Raw genomic sequence first — 9,555 nt, forward strand, 5'->3', positions numbered from 1 at the left:
CTAAAAGGATTTTAAAGGGACTGCTAAGAATATTATACCCTTTTAACCAAGGCGAGCCAACGATTCATGTTTGAACCTTGGCTATGCTTATATATTTCTATCCCTTAAAAGAATATAAATATCTTAAGATATATCTATAACTATATATACATATATATATAATAACACGAGTTTAGAGAAACTTTTAAATCATTAAGAATATTTATTTTTTCTTATTATATTGTTAAGTTGTCATATTAAAATAATTATAATTTTTTAAAGTAATTTAATTTATAATTATTAATTACAAAAATGTAAAATTGTTAAATTTATTATCAATTGAGTTTTAAATTGAATAGAATTCTAAGCATAAATTATACAATGTGATAATTTAATTTATCATTATTAATTACAAATTTTTTTTATGTAAAATTGTGATAATTTTTTTTGTTTTAAGTACAATAGCTCAATTAGAAAAAGACTGACGCAAAATTCAATTTTAATTTGAATAGAATTCTAAGTCTAAAATTAAGAAAAATATTTTATCTATTAATTATCGCTTAAATAATATTAGAGTTTATATCAATCAAAATTTAAGTTTAGCTCTATAAATGTTATCCAGTAGTTAGGCATATTCAATCAAATAAAATCTAAGAAAAATTGATGGTATAAAGCATGAAGATTGTTAGCATTAATAACTAATAAGTTAGAAGTATCTTAACAATAACAATGTTAGCATTAATAAGTTAGGAGTAACTCAACAATGGCATCGTGGAGATAAAAGATTATTTTACTTGATGATAAAGTAATATAATATTTTAGACAATCATATGTAAGATAACAATGGCACCATTTATCTGCTACTATTTGACACACTAATATGATAACAACTATAATTACTAAGTTTCATTAAAAAAAAGACTCATATAGGTTTCCATAAACAAAGATTTTCATATTGAAATAGAAAGATTTAGCCAAAATTAATCAAATATTACAATTTTTATTAAAATAAAAGGTAAAAAATAGAAAAATTAAGCCTAAAGTAATCAAATGTAATAAAAGATTACATAGATTTCCATATAAGTTATGGATTTATTTTGAAATTTTTATTTAACTAATTCATTGTTTAAAGTAGAGTGAAAATAAATATAATATTATAAGAAATCAAATATTAACAATTTTAACATTAAAATAAATTAATTTAATAATATATAATAAATAACATATAAAAAAGATTAATAATATTATTAAATTATAATAAATTAATATTAATATTCAAACCATGATTAGTTTTTGTATTAATATCACTAATTCTAAATTCTTTATATATATTTAAAAATATTTTGAATTATATTAAGTTTTGGAATTTCTTTTATAAAATTCATTAATGATGTTAAACAAAAATTATTATTATATAAAATATTATAAAAATTAAGATACATAAATCATGCATTGTAACGCGTATGTTTGTGCAAGCGTACACAGTCGTTATCAAGTAATAAATAAAGACTTATCGTCTCCACAGGGACTGTATATGTTAATCAATATTTTACAAAATTAAAGTTTTACAAATTGGTGATAAAAACTCAATAATTTCGAGTGATTGATGTAAAAATAAATAACTAGATGCAAAATGATCCTAAATGCAAATTAACCTAAGTGTGATGAATAATTAAAATGCATGAGATTGGTTTAGCAGCAAATTCACAAGCTTCAACAATAATAACATGAATAGACTAGAATAATTACAACATTTGACTTAAATCATTTTCATCATGTTAACAAAGTTCTTAAAAATATTCCATGGCAACTCGATCTTTCATTAGCTTTAAAACCAATATTAAGTCCTTTTGGAATCTTTTACTTAGAAAAATATGCATACTACCATGATCATATTTAACTAAGGGTTTCTTAGAGTTTATGTGAAGTAACAATGATGGATTAGGTTTGAAACAAATTAATCACGCAAATCTAAAAGTTATGCAAGGTAATAGAGCTCTCTCGAGTTATTACGAACTTTTAATTTAATCGGGCTAAGATCTAAATTAAGAATGCACATTTCAATTATTGTGTTCATTAATCGTCATCTGGCTAGGATTGATCAACTAATTTCTAATGCATTCAATCACATTTTAATGAATGAAATACATGCATGATTTTAATTGAAAGAATGAACGACTGAGACACAGAACATCATGAACATAAATCAAATGAACTTCATCAAATTAATGTAACCATTCTAGCTAAACAAAATTAAGCTATCATCGTTAATGAAAAATCAACAAAAAAAAATTGCAAACATGTTGAATAACAAGAACAAAATAAAGATTAAAGAAGAAGAAACTGAATAATTTTGACAATCCTTTGAAAATCGATCGCGGTGACTTCCTCCAATCCTCGTAATTGCTCCTTCGCAAAATGATCATCAAGGTAACTGACCAAGAGAGAATTTTCTCAAGAAACTGCTAGCTAAATGGAAGGGGAAATGGATGGTTTATGCATGTGAGGGAGAGAAAAAAAGATGAGAGGAAAGATGATAGAATGTGAAGTGAAGGGTGCTTGATGTTGTGAAATGGAAGGCTTATTTATACTTGAAGGGATGCTTAGAGGTTTGCTAAAAATAGCTGAACCATCCATTGAATATCTCTTTCACTTGGCTGGCTATGAGATGTGGAGAGAGAGGTTGATGGTTGCTTGATTCATGCTTGATTTCAAGCATGATTCAAGCAAGGGTTGGACAGTTTCTTGGTTGTTTGTTGAGAGCTGATTTTTAATTATTTTACAAGTGTAAGGATCTCTAAATAAATCTTCCAAAAGTTGATTTTGTGTTGCTCATATGCCCTTGCCGAACTGGGCTTCTTTCCCCCTTACTTGGACAGTTTTGTGACCCAAATAATTGTCAAAGTTGCTCTTCAATTAAATCAACTTTAACTGGATCAAAGTGACTTTCTCTTGACCCAATTTGCTTGCCTTTGCCGTCCAATTAAGGTGAAATAGAACTCATGTCCATGTATAATTAATAAATAAGCTTCTCAACTTATTAATTCCATGGTCCCACTGTAACAATTAAATAAAGTAAATTATTATGTACCATGAAATAATTAAATTATGCAAAAATTTAATGCATAAAAGTATAAAATTGCATACTTTACTAAATCATGCCCATTGTCTTAATGTAAACAAAATTCACCCAATTAAATATCCAAATATTCGGGATTAACATAATTTGTAAGTAAAAAGGTGTCATAAACAACTATAAAAAATCTATATAATTTAGTGTTTACATGCATCACATGAGAATACAAACTAATTTTTTAATATTTCATTTTAATATTATAGTTTTTATTTATTTTACTTCCTTGTTTCTAAATTATTTTTAATAGTAGTATGAAGTAATACAATATTTTGTTATTTCATTTAATATTATAGTTTTTTTATATAAGTTACAAATTCCTATATTATTTTTAATAGTAGAATGTATTAATTCAATGTTTTATTATTTCAGTTACAATTTTTAATTTCAGTTTCAAATTTTTATACTATATTTTCAAATTTCTATACTATATTTAAATGTTGTATGTATTAACTCAATTTTAATTGATCTTTTGTAGGTAATATTGATTTTACGTTTGATTTAAATTATTTCAAAGAACTAAAATTCAAGTAGCAATGTTCCATGGTGATGTCTCTATGTATTAATTATTATTTTACTTTATATAATTTATAATATTTTATTTTTTACCTTGCATTTTTTTGAGGTTGAGAGGTTCTTGAAAATGATTTTAATGAAAATTATAAGGATTAAGGTTGTCCAAGTACTGAAGACTCGATGTCTAATTAGTTAAAGACTTGATCAGTCAAAAAGTTGGGACAACTAATCTGCTGCAATTCATTGTGGCATGTTAAATTATTTTTCGTACTTAACGAGCTCGTAAGAAAGAAATTTAGTTATGTTTTTTTTTTTAGTTTTCATTTGTAGTTCGTAGATAATAAGATGAGCAATTTTGACTATTTATATGATCATGTGAGCCAAGAGAGGCTTAAAGGTGGACTAAACTATTCAGTGAGTGTGTAGGACACCATTCGGAGGCTCGGAGACAGTAGACTACCTGCAATGTTGCAACACAGAGCTTCGGTATCGTGACACAATGAACAAATACTCAAAAGGAGCAGACTACCTTTGGTGTCGCGATACATCCCTGAAGACATGCCAAGAATAGTAGATTGCCATTAGTGTCGTGAAACAGGCCATAGGGTGTCGTGACACCGATGTGACGAGGCCAATTAATGAGCCAAGGGTGTTTTTGTTCACGCAACAACTTTTAACGGGAACTAGTCAACCAAATTAGGTTAAGGATCGATGGCCAATCCTAAGCTTATAAATAGGATTGCTCTGCTTAGTTTATGGATAGTTTTTTACTTTGTTTAATTTTTGGTTGCTTGTTTAGTTTTATTTCTATTTGTAATTTAGGTTTCTTTTTAGTTGTAATCGTAGTTTAGTTCTTATTTCGTTCTTTGCGAGATTCAACTTGTAGATCTATCAAACTTTTTTACGGATTATTGGTTGCACGCTATAAATATATATTAGGATTTTTCTCAACTCTTTTCTTGATCTATTCTTAATGTTTATCTTTTTAGTCAAGTTTATGAAGATTGTTAAATCCATAGGGAACTAATTCAGTAATGCGAGATTAACAAGCGGATGTGAGATTAATGAACTTTTATGTAGGGTTTCTTAGCGGATCAGCTAGTTGGGATAGGAATAACTTAAAACCCTAGGCTTGACGACCCTAGGAAGTCATATAGGTGGAAATGAACCCAAAATTGATATTGCCTATCCGTGAAAACCTTATCCCCAATCCAGTCTAGACTGTGAGGTCGAGTGTTAAGTAGTTCTTTCCGACTCATTAGGTTAGTGGAAGGCTGAGAGGCACTGTTAGGTTAATGACTAGTTGATTGCATAGAAACTGAAATATGAGTTAGTTATGAACACCGAAGCGAGTTAGTCTTCTGTCAATTAGATATGATAAAATCTACAATTTTTTCCTTAATTCTTTTTATGTTCTTTTAGTATTTTATTAAATTATGATTTTCCGTCACCTTAGGAGTAATCATAATATAGTTTAACTAAATTACTAATTAGACCTATTAGCACAGAAGTTAGTATTAGTTTAGCCTCGCCTCCTCTGGGTACGATTCTCGAAGTAGTTCCATACTTCATTGTAAAACTATATTACAACCTGACCTGTATACTTGTGGAAATTGTTTAATATTTATATTGTGGTTGCAATATTCACACTCTAGATGTTAGTACGTCCGAATGCGGTTAAGTTGTTGGCGCTGTTGCTGGGGAGGCAATGCCATTGAATTAGTTTTAATTTTTGCGTTTAATAGGATAGTTAGGAAATTTTTAAATTATAAATACGATCTTAATTTTTATTTTTATTAATTTTTATTTTTCTCTTAATAACATTTTTACTTTTGTTCTAATTTAACTGTATGACTCAGAGTAAGGGTACATCTATAGAGCCAGCCACTGATCCAAAAAGAATTAACCACCGAAATTGTCGACAATAACAACAACACCAGATGCAAAATAACCCACCCACTGCGGTTAACCATTCACTAAGTAAGGTTCCGCAAAATAGGATTGTTTCCGAATTGCATTAACAAATTACTATGCAAAACTCTCTTCCACTTTATATGTTTTAATTATGTTTTATTGTTTGATCATTCCTTTGTCTGAACACATATTTGGATAGTCAGGGTGAACTTATAGCAAATTAACGTGTTTTTTAACAATTCTATCATTACATTGTCTAATGTTAAAGCTTTACTTTACAATAGTAAGTGTTTTATTTCTTTATCTTTTCTTTTCAAACTATAAACATACACATAAGAAAGAAGACTAGTATAAAAAGAATAGATTTAATGTCTAAAACTATATTTTTGCCTGTAAAACATTTTGTTTGTGTTAGAGTTTTGGGGAGAAAAAAACATTATTTGTATTAGTTGTGTTGGATTTTTTGGTTTATTGTTATTATTATTATTGTAATTTATATTTTATTTTAGTTATGTTTATATATATTAACAAAGATACTTATGTTTTAATATTAATTTGTATAAAATATAAAATTTCAGTTGCAAACATCCGAGTTAAGGTAATTTATTTTAATATTTTTTTTGTTTAGTTGGTGATTAATATTATTATGTAGATATTTTATTTAAATAAAACAAACTATTTACGAAAATGGGTTGTGCTAAATATTATTATGTGAAAATTTTATTGTTTTAAAATGATATGTTCATTCAATTTTGTTTGTGCGAATATTGAAATGGGTTAATTGATTAGAGCAATCGATCACACTGTAATGATGATTAATGTGTAGGTAAAAACAATTGCTACTTGTTATTAATAGGTATTTTTATAAATTTGCACGTTATTATTTTTTTGGTTAGCATATTTAACTAATATGGTAACTTGTTATGGACAGGGTGAGTACCATGTCTTGAGGTGCGTGTCCATGGTTCAAGTTACTTACTAGACAAACGTATTTTTTCATATTTGGATGCCATAGGATTAAGAATAGCAACATTAATTAGGATGTTTGAGTTTAGGGTCAACTTGATGTCGACCTTTTTTGAGAGGTGGCGCTCGGAGACTCACTTTTTATTTTGTCGAGTATGACTCCTATTTTAGTTAAATTTGAGAAATAATCTTTCAGTTAAACTCTGTTTATTTGTTTCAATCAAACTCTGATTAGTCTAGATTATTTTATTATTATTTGACCTATGAATTTAGCCTATGAATAGGCTCTTTTACAACCTTAGAAAATACACTCATTAGAGATTAGAACTCATAACACATTTAAAGAATTTTGTGTTTATGTTTTGAGGGTTCTTTATTTTCGGGTTTTTAGGGTTTAATTTTTATCTCCATCTTTTGTACTCTTCGTTCTTTTGCCATTATAGTAAAATTATCTTTGCTTGTGGTTTTTTTTATTCTCTTTAGATGGGTTTTTCTACGTTAAATTTTTGTGTTCAATTTCTCAATTTATTCCGCTATTTTTTTACTTGTTTCTTAATCAGGTCGATTCCAACAAGTAGTATCAGAGCTAGTTCAATTTTTATAGATCAGCCCCTTTAGAGATGATAACAACAAGGTTTGAAATTGAGAAGTTCGATGGTGAGAAAAATTTCAATTTGTGACAAGTTCGGATGATGACAATTCTAGTTTAAACCGGCTTGAAAAAGGTTGTTACCGGGAAAAAAGCCTGAGAATTAAAATAAAATAGAATGGTAAGAGCTTGATGAAAAGATATTGTCTACAATCCAGTTGTGCCTCGCGAATACGATATTGTAGGAGGTATTGATGGAGAAAACCTCATCCGCCTTGTGGAAAAAGGTTAGAAACTCTTTATGCGACTAAGTCTCTAGCCAACCGTTTAGTGTTGAAACAACGTCTATTTACGTTTCGCATGAACAAAGGTGAGCTTCTTAGATATCACATCAGTCAATTCATTACTCTTTTAAATGATTTAAAGAACGTTGAGGTTCATATTGACGATGAAGATCAGGCTATGTTATTATTATGCTCTTTACCCCTTTTTATACAAATCTTTCAGGGAGACCCTGATTTATGGCAGAGACAAACTCTAGTTTGAAGATGTGAAGGGTCATTTGTTGACTAAAGACAAACTCGATAATGAGTTTGGTTTGGATAGCAAGGCAGATAGGCAAGCTTCCGTTTTGGTAGCATCAAAGAAACGAGACAAAAGGTGTCGCTACTGTAAAAAGTTAGGTCACGTCAAAGTAGATTGTTATAAACTGCGAAATAAAAGAGCAGTTGAGAGTAACGAGGAAGATGTAGCTGATGCTAATTTGACCAAGGAAAGCGGTGATGATTTTTTTTTAGTGTCAACGAGCGATAACTCCAAGCTCACGCCCGAGTGGAACCTAGATTCGGGATGTTCTTTCTGCATGTGTCCCAATAGAGAATGGTTCTCCACATACAGTTCAGTTGAAGTTGGAGTTGTGCACATGGGAAATGATTCATCTGTGAGGTAATTGATATTGGTACTGTTAAAATTAGGATACACGATGGGACGATTAGGACACTCTCAGATGTCAGGTATGTACCTGATTTACGAAAGAATTTCATCTCCTTGAGTATTTTAAACTTGAAAGGATGCAAAATCAACATCGAGTCGAGTGACATTAAAGTATCTCGTGGAGCTCTCGTTGAAAAGTTAGGGCACTATGTTCGTGAAAATCAGACTTGGGTTAGTTTTAATTTGGCAGTGTACAAGTCGAAGGCTAGAAGTCTTCTAGTTTCTAAGCACATATTCGACTCAATTAATTCTATGCATAGTTCAAGATACGCCCGTGGTGGGCTTTGGCAAATATGACATTGTGAAAATATGAGTCAAGGTGGAGATTTGTTGAGTATGACTCCAATTTCAGTCAAATTTGAGAAATAATCTTTCAGTTAAACTCTGTTTATTTGTTTTAATGAAACTCTAATTAGTCTAGATTATTTTATTATTATTTGACCTATGAATTTAACCTATAAATAGGCTTTTTTACAACCTTAGAAAATACACACATTAGAGATTAGAACTCATAAAACATTTAGAGAATTTTGTGTTTACGTTTTGAGGGTTCTTTACTCTTCGTTCTTTTGCCATTATAGTAAAATTATCTTTGCCCGTGGTTTTTTATCGTCTTGAGAGGGGTTTTTTTATGTTAAATTTGTGTGTTCAATTTCTCAATTTATTTCGCTATTTTTTTAGTTGTTGCTTAATCGGGTCGATCCCAACATATTTGTTGTGCGGGGAATGCACCATCACCTTACAAGATGTTGAATTGCAACTTGGGCTCCGAGTTGAGGGTGTTGCAATCACGAGTTCAAGTAAAGTAATCAAACTTGCATCGGTTTGCTATCAATTGCTTGGGCAATCACTGGGTGATAGTGTTGCTAAATTTACTAGTTTAAAATTTTCTTAGCACAAGCAAAATTTTGAAATTTTATCGAGTACTGTCATTAAGTGAGAAAAGATGTGCACTGTTTGGGCGTATATAATGGAGCTGATAGGGGGTACTCATGTCGGACTCATGCAATAATAACGTCCACCTAATGTACTTGCCTATGTTGGAAGAGTTTCTAGTTGTCTATTCGTATAGTTGGGGTTCAACAATATTAGCAATGTTGTACCATGAGCTTTATCGGGCAATAAAGCATAATACACAAGATATAGACAAGTGCTTGCTACTGTTGCAACCTTGGGCACTATATAGGATGTCATTTCTGACATCACTGAGTCATCAACAATATGTTTCCCACATGTAAATAAGTAAAAAAATTAAAACATCGATCAAAATTTTTTTTTATGAAAATTTTATCTAATAATTTTGTGTTCTTTCCAAATAGTGTACTTGTTTGGGGATTGGAAAGTCTGAAACCCTTATTGTGTATAGACAAATGATTGAGGCATATGCTGGAGAGGAGGTAAATTTGTTTCAAAATAAAATTATATTAATGTTATGTAATTAATTTAGTTATATTATTTTACTCAT

Source organism: Gossypium hirsutum, chromosome D08, assembly GCF_007990345.1.
Source record: "Gossypium hirsutum isolate 1008001.06 chromosome D08, Gossypium_hirsutum_v2.1, whole genome shotgun sequence".
Lineage (NCBI taxonomy): Eukaryota > Viridiplantae > Streptophyta > Magnoliopsida > Malvales > Malvaceae > Gossypium > Gossypium hirsutum.